The sequence below is a fragment of the Malus domestica genome, chromosome 10 (assembly GCF_042453785.1).
Source record: "Malus domestica chromosome 10, GDT2T_hap1".
Taxonomy (NCBI): domain Eukaryota; kingdom Viridiplantae; phylum Streptophyta; class Magnoliopsida; order Rosales; family Rosaceae; genus Malus; species Malus domestica.
In genome coordinates, this window is record NC_091670.1 from 38,769,088 (window position 1) to 38,781,666 (window position 12,579).

The window sequence follows — 12,579 nt, forward strand, 5'->3', positions numbered from 1 at the left end:
CTTAAGCCTAAAGGTTTTGGGTTTCTAGATAAAAAGGCTTAGGGCCTTAGCTAATTTGGCCCAAAGGCCTTTAACTTAAAACAATTAATAAAATAAATAATAAAACTGAAATGGGTTTTGGGTTGGGCTCGGCAGGAAAGGCCCAAAGGGCTTGGGTTTGGTGGGTCGCCGGATGCAAGGATGAAGAAGGCCGAAATTCGGCCAGAAATCCACACCAACTTTAAACGGCCATAACTTTGTCAAAAAGCCACAAAATAGAGTGATTCAAAAATAAAAGTTGTATTTCTCGAAAAGACGAAGAGAATGGTACCTCACACAACATCTAACTCAGCGTGGTTTGGCCGCAAAATGCCTCGAAAGCCTCGGAGGTTGCCGAAAACTGGGTAAGATTCAAATGAGTATAACGTATTCAATACGTAATGAAATTGAGTGAAACAAAAAGGAAAGTTGTAGTTCTCAGCGAGCCGAAGAGATTGATACCTTGCACGTTGGCCAACTCATCGTGGTTTGGCCGGAAATTGCCTCGAAAGTGGTGGTCTGCGTCGGAGCTCGTGTACGAGGCTTCATGGTTTGACTTCCAAGATGTCAAGACTATGGTTGAGTTCGTAGCGACGAGTAAAGATGATGGTGATGTTTGTTGGTAAGAAAAGCCTTTGGAGGGGTTGAGATAGAGAGAGCCGAGAGAGTGTAAGGGAGAGTGAGGGAGAATAGAGAAAGATGAAGACTTTTCAGAAAAATAAAAGAAAATGGAAAGGGAATCGGGCGACAAAACAGGGGGATGGGCCCTTTGGGCACACCATTTAAGACCCAAAAATCATTTTAAAAGCAAGATAATATCAAACTTAGTGAAAATACAATTTAAATTAGGGGTGGGTGTAACACCTGTCATTCTTGGAACTATTTCTGTTGACGACAGATCAGATGTGCCTAGCGAGTTGCCTGTTAGTATGTTTGATGAATTACCTTCTAATAATTGGTTGCCTGCTGCTAATATATCTAACAAGTTGCCTGATGATGGTTCGTCCAATGATGATTCTTCTAACAGTTTGGTACAAGATGGTGGCATACATGAGGTAAATTCTGACGATTCTTCTACTTATCAGTTACCTCCATGAGCTAATCATGGAAAACCTAAAGTACAATATGAGCCTGATATGCATGCCAAAGCCAAATATCCTATAAACAATTATGTGTCTACTCATTGTTTGTCCAAACCCTATGTATCTTACATATGTCAGCTATCTAGTGTATCAATTCCAACAAAATTGCAAGATGCTTTGTTTAACCCTAAGTAGGTTATTGCCATGAAAGTTGAGAGGGAAGCTTTGGAAAAGAATACTACTTGGGATTTGGTTCCTTTACCAAACGGTAAGAAAGCTGTTGGATGTAGATAGGTTTTACTATTAAGCACAAAGCAGATGGTTCTATTGACCGGTATAAAGCCAAATTAGTTGCTAAGGGTTATACTCAAACCTATAGGGTGGACTATCAGAAGACTTTTGCTCCTGTTGCCAAACTTAATATTGTGCATGTTCTTCTGTCCTTAGCAGCAAACCAGGATTGGCCTCTGTTGTAGTTTGATGTTAAGAATGCTTTCCTTCATGGTGATCTTAAGGAGTTATTTTATATGGATCTCCCACCTGATATTGGAACATCTCTTGGAAAAGGTGTTGTATGCAAGTTACGAAAGGCCTTGTATGGTTTGAAACAATCTCCTAGAGCGTGGTTTGGGAGGTTTACAAGTTCAATGAAGAAGTTTTGGTATATCCAGAGTCATTCAGATCATACTTTGTTTCTAAAGCGGCAAAATGGTAAGCTAACTGCATTGATTATTTATGTTGATAACATAATAGTCACTGGTGATGATCAGAAGGAGATACAACGCCTTTAAAAGTACCTAGCTACTGAATTTGAAATGAAAGAATTTGGTGAATTGAAGTATTTTCTTGGAATTGAGGTTGCACGATCCAAGCATGGTATTTTTCTGTCTCAACGGAAGTATGTTCTTGATTTGTTAGCTGAAACATGTATGTTAGATTGCAAACCTGTTGATACTTCGATTGAGCAAAATCATCGTCTGGGCTTATTTCCAGATCAAGTTCCTACTAATAAGGAATGGTATCAGAGGCTTGTGGGGAGATTAATTTATTTGTCTCACACTCGTCCTGACATTGCTTATGCAGTTAGTGTGGTAAGTCAGTTTATGCACTCACCTAGTGAAGCTCATATGGATTTAATAACCCATATTTTGAGGTACTTGAAGATGGCTCATGGCAGAGTCCTGGTTTTCTCCAATAATGGTCATTTGAATGTCAAAGGGTATACAGATGCAGATTGGGTAGGTTCTATCACTGATCGGCGATCTACATCTGGATACTTTACGTTTGTGGGTGGTAGTTTAGTTACTTGGAGAAGCAAGAAACTAAAAGTGGTGGCTAGGTCAAGTGCAGAAGCTGAGTTTCGTGGTATGTCACATGGTGTATGTGAGTTGTTGTGGTTGAAAAAATTGTTGAGAGATCTTGGGTTTAAACCCAAGGGTGCTATGAAACTTCAGTGTGATAACAAGGCTGCTATTGAGATTGCTCATAATCCAGTGTAACATGATCGAACAAAACATGTGGAGATTGATCGACATTTCATTAAGGAAAAATTGGATATTGGAATTATTATGTTTCTGTTTGTGCGATCTGAAGATCAACTTGATGATGTTCTTACTAAAGCTGTGTCTAATAGTGGGGTTTCCAACTCGCTTGACAAGTTAAGCATGCGTGACATCTTTGCACCAACTTGAGGGGGAGTGTTGCGAGTTATATATTAGTTAAATTGTAAATAGTAGTTTATTGTCCCACATTGGTGAAGTACATATGTAATGCAAATTGTAACTCCTATATATACTCCACTTTGGAGATTAATGAAAATATAAGAAATTCCCAAATATTGTCATATATATTTTTGGTATTTACCATGTTTAGTTTAATAGAAAGTCTGAAGGAGAGTTTTTTGTGTTGTTCCAAGTTGTAAAATCGTTACTGATGTTGTGAATGGAATGGTAGACGATCATTGTTCCAAAAGAACTCAGAATGAGCAGTACTACCTTGTTTCCACCCCTACCTAGTCTGAAGAATCTTCAGGTAATCATAACTTCTCCAACATTGGTGAGCGACTCCACCTTGAGGAACTCCTTGCGTCGGATGGTGACACGTCACGACCCTGATATTCCCCGAATACCAGGATAGACACGTGCTGGCCGACACCCGAGGGTGACGAAAGCCATTAATTGATACAAAAGCTAAGAATAAGAGGTAAATAAGAGTTAGAAATTTAAAAATACAAGGAATTAATAATTTAGGAACGTGTTTAGAGCATACAACTAAACCTAATCACTAAAAAGAATTAAGATAAAATTTAATGAATAGAAGAGTGAGTCCTACATCGAGAGGATTCGAAAATGCTGCTGCGGAAGTGCCTTGACGCCGGGATTAGGTGCCTTGATTCTAAGTCCTGAATGGGGGCGCAAAACAAAGGTGAGTGGACCAAGTTTATATATATAATAATAATAAAACAGTTATCAACATACTAACCCCCAAAGTTTATATAATGAAAACTACTAGCATAATAAATGATGGATTTAATAAAAAGCCTAGCATGCAAAAAATATCTCAAAAGCCATATTGCGGAATAACATCGCGGAAATCAAAACAGTAAACGTCTCATAAATCGTCTCGTAAGCGCGGTGTGCTGCTAGTAAGATCACCGAATAAATATAACTTCCAGCCCAATGCCTGCTCCGTGGTCTCTGCGCTTGTAGCCAGAGATTACCAACTCCCGGCCCAATACCTGCTCCATGTCCCTCAGCCCGTAGCTAGGGATTATTTCTCCCGGCCTAAATGCCAACACCAGTTCCTCGCCCCAGGCGGCATAGTGTTTACTAGGTACGCACAAATATTTACGCATCTCATAAATAACCACTTCATAACATAGATTACCGATCATCGTCTACACTATAAAGAGGGGTTCAAAAACATGTTCTAGCATCCTATCGTCATCTATCAGATAGTCTACTAGTTCATGGTTTTTATAGAAAATACTATATATTAAAATATAGCTCAATATAGGCTAACAATTAATTCCTCACCAAAACACGAGACGATAATCAATATATTAAATGATCAGGCTTCACATAAATCAAATCATAAATTCGTAGGCATGCTAATCATTTATGCAATTAAATTATCAAATCATGTAATTTTAGAAGGGTTCCACTCACAGTACTTAGTTGCCAAAAGCTACGCCACTAGCGAAGACGGAAACATCACAATAATTGTCCCTAAGCACATAAAGAGTCCAATAAATAAAACTATATAATAGCAATTGAATTTGGGAAAACGGACATTGGAAACGGATTCAGAACGTCGAATTACCCTAAGAAAGGTTCCGGACGAAAACCCGAAAAGTCAACCCTAAAGTCAACATTGACCAGGGGTCAACGGTCAAATTAGGTCTAACGGGTTTTAGGCTTGAATTCCGGATTAGGTTAAATAGGATTAGGATAAGGGGTAAAAGTGAAAAGTAAGCAAAATTTTGGGAAGAAGAAAAATTTACCTCAAACTTCCGGGTTGGGGTGTTTCAATCTACCACCCTTATAAAAAAATTTCGTCCTCGAAATTTAAAATAACATACTACGCTGAAAATACTCGAAAATAGGAAGAAGAATAATATACATATATGTAACGAAGAGGTTAGTTAAGAGCGGTTGCACAAAAGGGAATATGCCACGCCGTCGCGATCAGCTGCAATGATTCCATCTTTCGTGCCCCCAGGCTCATACTTTCTTTCCCCATCCGTGTAAAAATAGAAAACATACTTTAATAAAATATACAGTTGAAAACACAAAATAATTTAAGGCCAGAAAACGTCAAAATAGATAAGTAATAACATATAGGTCAAAAACTCAAATCAACTTAAAAATGAAAACATAAATACTTTTCCAAAAACATTTGTAACGCCAAAACAATTAACAAGAGTAAAGGGAGTTCAAAATACTTTTACTGAAAACCAAAACTGGAAAATGAGAATGGGTCTCGCCCAAGAATTCGAAACGTCAAGTACTCCGAGAACAGATGTGTCTTTGGGTCGAGTCCTAAGAATAACAATTCTGAATCTGCATTAGCTGCTGTAGACGAATCTTCTTACCCACTTGCTTGACGAATCCAACAAATAAGCTATCGATATATCGATCGGCCGCCCGTGATATCGATCACACATTTGTTGTCTCGATAAGCAAGCAGTAATTTCCTGAGGATGAATAATTTTGCACTTCGTAAATTCGATCCTCCGAAGTTAAGCGAGTAGCGCGCGAGAGCACTCCCATGATGGGTGACCCACTAGGAAGTTCTCGTGTGAGTTCCCATAAACAAAACTGTGAAGGCGTAGTCGGGGCCCAAAGCGGACAATATCGTGCTACGATGGTGGAGCGGGCCCGGGAAGTGATCCGCCCCGGGCGAAACACCCCAACCTGGAAGTTTGAGGTAAATTTTTCTTCTTCCCAAAATTTTGCTTACTTTTCACTTTTACCCCTTATCCTAATCCTATTTAACCTAATCCGGAATTCAAGCCTAACACCCGTTAGACCTAATTTGACCGTTGACCCCCGGTCAATGTTGACTTTAGGGTTGACTTTTCGGGTTTTCGTCCGGGACCTTTCTTAGGGTAATTCGACGTTCTGAATCCGTTTCCAATGTCCGTTTTCCCAAATTCAATTGCTATTATATAGTTTTCTTTATTGGACTCTTTATGTGCTTAGGGATAATTATTGTGACGTTTCCGTCTTCGCTAGTGGCGCAACTTTTGGCAACTAAGTACTGTGAATGGACCCCTTCTAAAATTACATGATTTGATAATTTAATTGCATAATTGATTAGCATGCCTACGAATTTATGATTTGATTTATGTGAAGCCTGATGATTTAATATATTGATTATCGTCTCGTGTTTTGGTGAGGAATTAATTGTTAGCCTATATTGAGTTATATTTTAATATATAGTATTTTCTATAAAAACCATGAACTGGTAGACTATCTGATAGATGACGATAGGATGCTAGAACATGTTTTTGAACCCCTCTTTATAGTGTAGACGATGATCGGTAATCTATGCTATGAAGTGGTTATTTATGAGATGCGTAAATATTTGTGCGTACCTAGTAGACACTATGCCGCATGGGGCGAGGAACTGGTGTTGGCATTTAGGCCGGGAGAAATAATCCCTAGCTACGGGCTGAGGGACATGGAGCAGGTATTGGGCCGGGAGTTGGTAATCTCTGGCTACGAGCGCAGAGACCACAAAGCAGGCATTGGGCCGGGAGTTATATTTATTCGGTGATCTTACTAGCAGCACACCGCGCTTACGAGACGATTTATGAGACGTTTACTGTTTTGATTTCTGCGATGTTATTCCGCGATATGGCTTTTGAGATATTTTTGGCATGCTAGGCTTTTTATTAAATCCATCATTTATTATGCTAGTAGTTTTCATTATATAAACTTTGGGGGTTAGTATGTTGATAACTGTTTTATTATTATTATATATATAAACTTGGTCCACTCACCTTTGTTTTGCGCCCCCATTCAGGACTTAGAATCAAGGCACCTAATCCCAGCGTCAAGGCACTTCCGCAGCAGCATCTTCGGATCCTCTCGATGTAGGACTCACTCCTCTATTCATTAAATTTTATCTTAATTCTTTTTAGTGATTAGGTTTAGTTGTATGCTCTGAACACGTTCCTAAATTATTAATTCCTTGTATTTTTAAATTTCTACCTCTTATTTACTTCTTATTCTTAGCTTTTGTATCAATTAATGGCTTTCGTCACCCTCGGGTGTCGGCCAGCACGTGTCTATCCTGGTATTCAGGGAATATCATGGTCGGGACGTGTCAGATGGCACCTGCTTTGGATCGGGAGGGTTTATCAATTCAAAAGAAATCTTGGTAAACACAATTAGTTTTGAGGAAGCTATCAACTAAAGGTAAACACCTGCTCTTTTTAATTACAACCAAACAAAAAACCTTGTTTGTTACTGTTTTGACTAGTACTATTTGAATTTGCAGTTGGAGGTTGCATGTGAAAGAACTTATAGACTTGTGCGAAGGCAATTTTGTTGATTAATTAATCGGGGACAAACTCCGAGACTTTTAATCATTTAGATATTTTACGTGGATTCCAAATGTGTGTTTGTTTGTTTGCTACCCACTTATTATGGGTGGAACGCCTTACTAATCTAAGTAGTTTAGAGCGTGCATAAGTGACCTCACAACACCATATAGTGGTGAATATAATTCAAACATCATCTGGGTATTTTTACTAGTATGTGTAAAATTATCAAAAGCTAATTATTTTGGAAGTATTGTGTACTCTTCTTCTTCTTTTTTCAGAGATATTGCGTACTCTTCTTAGTATATATAGGATGATTTAGTGAGAGCTTTTATTCTGCGAGAAAAGGTTGATCTTCGACCTCCATTTGTTGTGTACATATTTTTAAGCTCCATTGTCAGCTGCAAATTCAACAATGATTTCTCTACTGTGAGGTGGCTTTGGACGTTGGTCGTGATCAAAACTTCTTCCCAATTACGGACCTTGCTATCCACCAAATCCTCAACGGCTCAAACTGGCTAGCTAGCAACAAGATCAAAAACAAAAAGCTTGTATTCATGTTGATGTTATTTGGAACTAATAACATTAATCATACCATATTCATGTAAAACAACAAATAACTGGATCAAAATATTGTCAGAATGATATGAATATAACCAAGGCTTTTACATCTGAAAAAATCCGATCGAAAGAACAATTTCAAATGTAAAACTTGAATAAAGGCTCTTACTTAGTAGTCTTATACTAATTTATCAAACTAAGGACTCGTGTAGGTCTGTCATAAAAGGAAACTTAGGCGTGTGGTCGCTTGGGGGGAATTCGTTTAAGTCTGGTAAAAAATTAGAAGGCTTCACTTGGAGTTTTGCCTCAGGATCTTCATCCGAAGCAGCAGCAGATAGATCGTCTCCTCCGCTGAAAGTATACCCTCTAATTACTTCCTCATCCTTTTCCTCAACCGTCAACACCAGCCTTTCAACGTCTTGGTTCACTTGATCATTATGAGGTGATCCAAGATATTGATTGGAATCGCAATCGCAATGATCCCAATCAATACCTGTGATTCCGAGGCCCCCATGTTCGTGTTGATCAAGATGGTTAGTACTTGTTTCATTGGGTACTACTACTGCAGCTGCTAATTCTTCAACATGATCATCACCATGTTTAGGAGGATCATCTTGGTTCACCTCTTGTTCCCAATCGGGCCCTTTATCATGTTCATCATAGTATTCTGTATAATTTCCAGACGATGAACATGGGCTCATTAAAGCAGCGGCTTCTTCGACATGATCTTGCTTTTCATAATCTTCATCTTGATCAGAGTCATAAACTTTATTCAAATCAAGACAAACCCTCCTACGCTTACTACGGCTCTCACCACCATCACCAGTAACTGCCAATTCCAAACCCAATTGGTCATCACGGTAGTCATCTGCGAGTCCGACGTGGTTTATGAAGTCAGAACATCTCTTTCGCTTACGACGACTCGCACCACCACCACCACAACCAACTTCCAATTCCAAACCTAAGCTGCCATCATCGTCATTGACTGCGAGTGCAACGTTGTTTACGAATTCTGAACCTCTTTTCCACTTAGGACGACTCTCACCACCACCACCACCAACACCAATTTCCAATTCCAAATCCAATAAGCTTCCATCATCATCATCATCTACAAGCGCAACATGGTTTACGAAGTCATCGGAACATCTCTTTCCCTTGCGACGTTTCTCACCACCACCACAAACACCAATTTCCAATTCCAAACCCAAGTTGCCATCATCGTTGTCTTCTGCGAGTGCTACATCGTTTACGAAGTCATCGGAACATCTCTTTCGCTTGATCACGTTGGACCGTGCCTCTTTGTGACCTTCCTCGGGCATCTCACGATGATAATTGTGATCTTCTTCTCTATCTGGCGGTATGGCCATGTCTGTGTTTGAAGACTGTCGCTGCTGCTTCTGCTTGGTATTGTAAGTTTCCAGGGTTTGTGATGATCGATTTGCAAAGTTCCCTTTTCCCTGCGTATTTTCTGTAGGTGGAGAATTGCGAAAACAAATTTAGGAAAGACTATGGACTAGGGTTCGAGCCCAAGATATTATAAATTATTTATTTCGTGTGAAACAAGCGACCCAAAACGGGACGCCCAATAAAATTTCTTGTTCTGAAATCTGTCCCTAGAAATTGTGTGAGTTCGGATTTCCTCATGCAAATAAAAGGAAAGTTGGCCCATAAACACTGACTTCAAATAAAAGGAAATATTGATATTGATATTGATATTGATTTTTTTTTTTGTACTCTTTGGTTTGCTTCTAAAAGTGCTTTTTGATTGCTAAATTTTTTTCTGTCATATAAGTGCATTTTGGAGAAGTATTTGCTAGATGTTATTGTGAACACGAAAATTTCCTGAAACGAAAGCGACAAGAACAACGTGCACAAAATAATATTTGTATTTGATGATTTTGGGTTACAATCTCTCTTAAATTTGATCATCTGATTCAATCTCCGTAAGGTGTTGATTTGTGGATGTGCGATTGATCCAAAGGGCCGTTGGGCTTGATCTAAGGATGAACGTTCTTCAAGGACCGTGGACTTGATCTTGAAGGTGGATTTGAGCGGATCTTCAAGGGGCTTGTGGGCTTGATCTTTGAAGAACAGTGATGAACGGATCTCCAAGGGCTTTTGGGCTTGATCTTGAAGAACGGTTGGACGTGTGGATTTGTTGATGTTGTTGATCCAAGGGGCCGTCGGGGCTTGATCTTGAATTTGGTGGAAGTTCTTCAAGGGGCCGTCAGGGCTTGATCTTGAAGGTGGATGATTGTTGATCCAAGGGGCCGTCGGGGCTTGATCTTGGAAGAATGATGAACGAAGAACGAAGAACGAAGAACACTTTCTTCAAGGGCCGTTGAGGCTTGATCTTGAATCGGTGGATTGTTGATCCAAGGGGCCGTCGGGGCTTGATCTTGAATTACGATGAACGAAGAACGAAGAAGGCTTTCTTGATTCTTCGGGAATCTGGATGCTCGAGAGCTTCGGAGTTTCAGAGCTTCAGAGCTTCAAGGTGTAATATGAATTCCTCCTCCCAAATGAAATGAAATTGGCTTCTATTTATAGAATTTTTCAAGGCCTAATTTTGAATATAATATTCCAGATGAAATAAGTCGTTTCTGCCATGTGTTGACACGTGTCCTGTTTGATGACTTTTCCGACTCATTTCAATTTTTCGTCGAGTCATATGCTACGTGTAAAATTTATGTAATATATGAGCGTTGAAACTTTGATTTATCGGTCAACATTTATTTACCAAAATTTCGATGTCTACAAATGCCCCCACTTCAAGGCGCGTCGTATACATGTGCTTGTCACGTGTAGGAGATGCGTTTTGAAGTTCCTTAATGTAGATGTCGATCCAAGGGCCATCGAGGCTTGATCTTGAATTGGGCTGGAGATTTCTTCAAGGGCCGTTGAGGCTTGTTCTTGGACTTTGTTTGAAATTTCTTTAAGGGCCGTCGAGGCTTGATCTTGAAGGTTGAAATTGGACCATAAGGAGCTTCATGTGGTAGATGATCTTTGGCTTTGGTAATGGATGAATCAGCACGTATTTGTTTTTGCGCTTTGTTGACTTTCCACAGCTTTGATCTTGAACTGGGTTGGAGGATTTTCTGGATTCCTCCAATTGTTGATTTTCCACAGCTTATTCTTGAACTAGGTTGGAGGATTTTCTGGTTTCCTTCAATTGTTGACTTTCCACAGCTTATTCTTGAACTGGATTTGATTCAATAGTGGTAGACACTTGATCTTGAATCGGACTTGTGATTTCTTCAAAAGCCGTCAAAGCTTGATCTTGGATTTGGCTGGAAGCTTCTTCAAGGGCCGTTAAGGCTTGATTCTTGAAGGTTGACTCGAACACATGGCAAGCAGGCACGAGGTGAAGGTGACAACTTGTTGCCTTGTTCAATCTTTCTAATTCACACCTGAGCAGTTTGGTCAACGGTATGATCTTCAAGATTGATGGGCTCTTCTTCCAGTTGGTGACTTGATCTTTAAGGATTTGATTTAAGGGTGGTGAATCGGCACGTGCAGCCCACAACGCCTAGCGAGTCGACCCAAGAATTTGAAGGTCAAAACGAGTCTACTACCCAGAGTGATTGCAACCTTGATGATATGAGATACTTTTGATTTTGAAGAAATAGCGGATGAATCAGCACGTGCTTTGTTGCACTTGTCTCCACATGCTTCAAGGTATCATTTTCATTTCCTTTATCTGTTCCTCAGGCAGATGTGGCATCTTCTCGAGTTCCTCATCTCAGACTCCTTCTGCTGAGTTGACTGTGCAGGCTGCATTCTTCTCTGCTTGTTTCTTTTGCACGTTGTCTCCACGTGCTGCAAGGTATCATTTTCACTTGCCTTATCTGTTCTTCAGGCATATGTGGCAGCTTCTTTGGAAGTACAGCAGCAGTGGGAGACGAGTACTCGAGAGCAGTGTTAGGTAGGCAATTAGGGAAGGGTTCCAAGCAGTCGGTTCCTTACTCGAGTTTGAGTGAAGGTTCCGGCATATTGTTTTCTTTATCCTTGTCTGTGTAGGTAAGAACAAGGACAAAGGAAAGGACAGGGAAAAAGCATGATATGAGATACTCTTGCTTTCTACCCTGGTGATATGAGATACTTTTGCTTTGGAGTCATTTGCTTGCAGAGGTACCCCAAGGAATAAGGAACACTGAGTGACTCGAGAGGCTTCGTTGGGAAATCATTTTTTGAGATGAAGAAAGGTTCTGTATGTCTGCCTTGCTATGGAGGGTGAAGGTGGACAGTTATAGGAAGTCTTTTAATCCTTGTAGAGGTACTATTCTTTCACTCGTGTCGGCAACCGTTGAGTGATTGATCAATATGGCTTCACGTGCTTTCTTCTTTATCAGAAATCTTCGACAAATTGTCCGTAATTTTTGCCAAGCTGAGTGTGCATGTGACAGGTGTTGACGAGGCTAAAAAAAACTGGCGCCTCTTCGATATCTGGGATCGGCGCTTCGAAAAATTGCCCGTGATTTCCGCAAAGCTGAGTTTGCGTGTGACGGGTGCTGACGCGTCTGGAAAAGCAAGATGCCTCTCCGATTTCTGAGCTTGCCTCTTCGATTTTTGAATTGGCCTCTTCGAATTCTGAGCTCGCCTCTTCGATCTCTGAAATCCTGTCGAGTGCTGATTTTTTTTATAGAGGCATGCAGTTCGTTTCAAAGCACATTTGAATTTTTTGCTTGTAGAGACTCCCTTCTTGCACTTCTTCAACACTTTGAAAATGTCTGGACCATCCGACCGTCGTTTTGACTTGAATCTTGGTGAAGAGGCAGTCTCGCCTTCTCCAGACAACATATGGCGCCCATCATTCATATCCTCTACTGGTCTTCTTACCGTTGGGGATTCGGTGATGAAGAATGATAT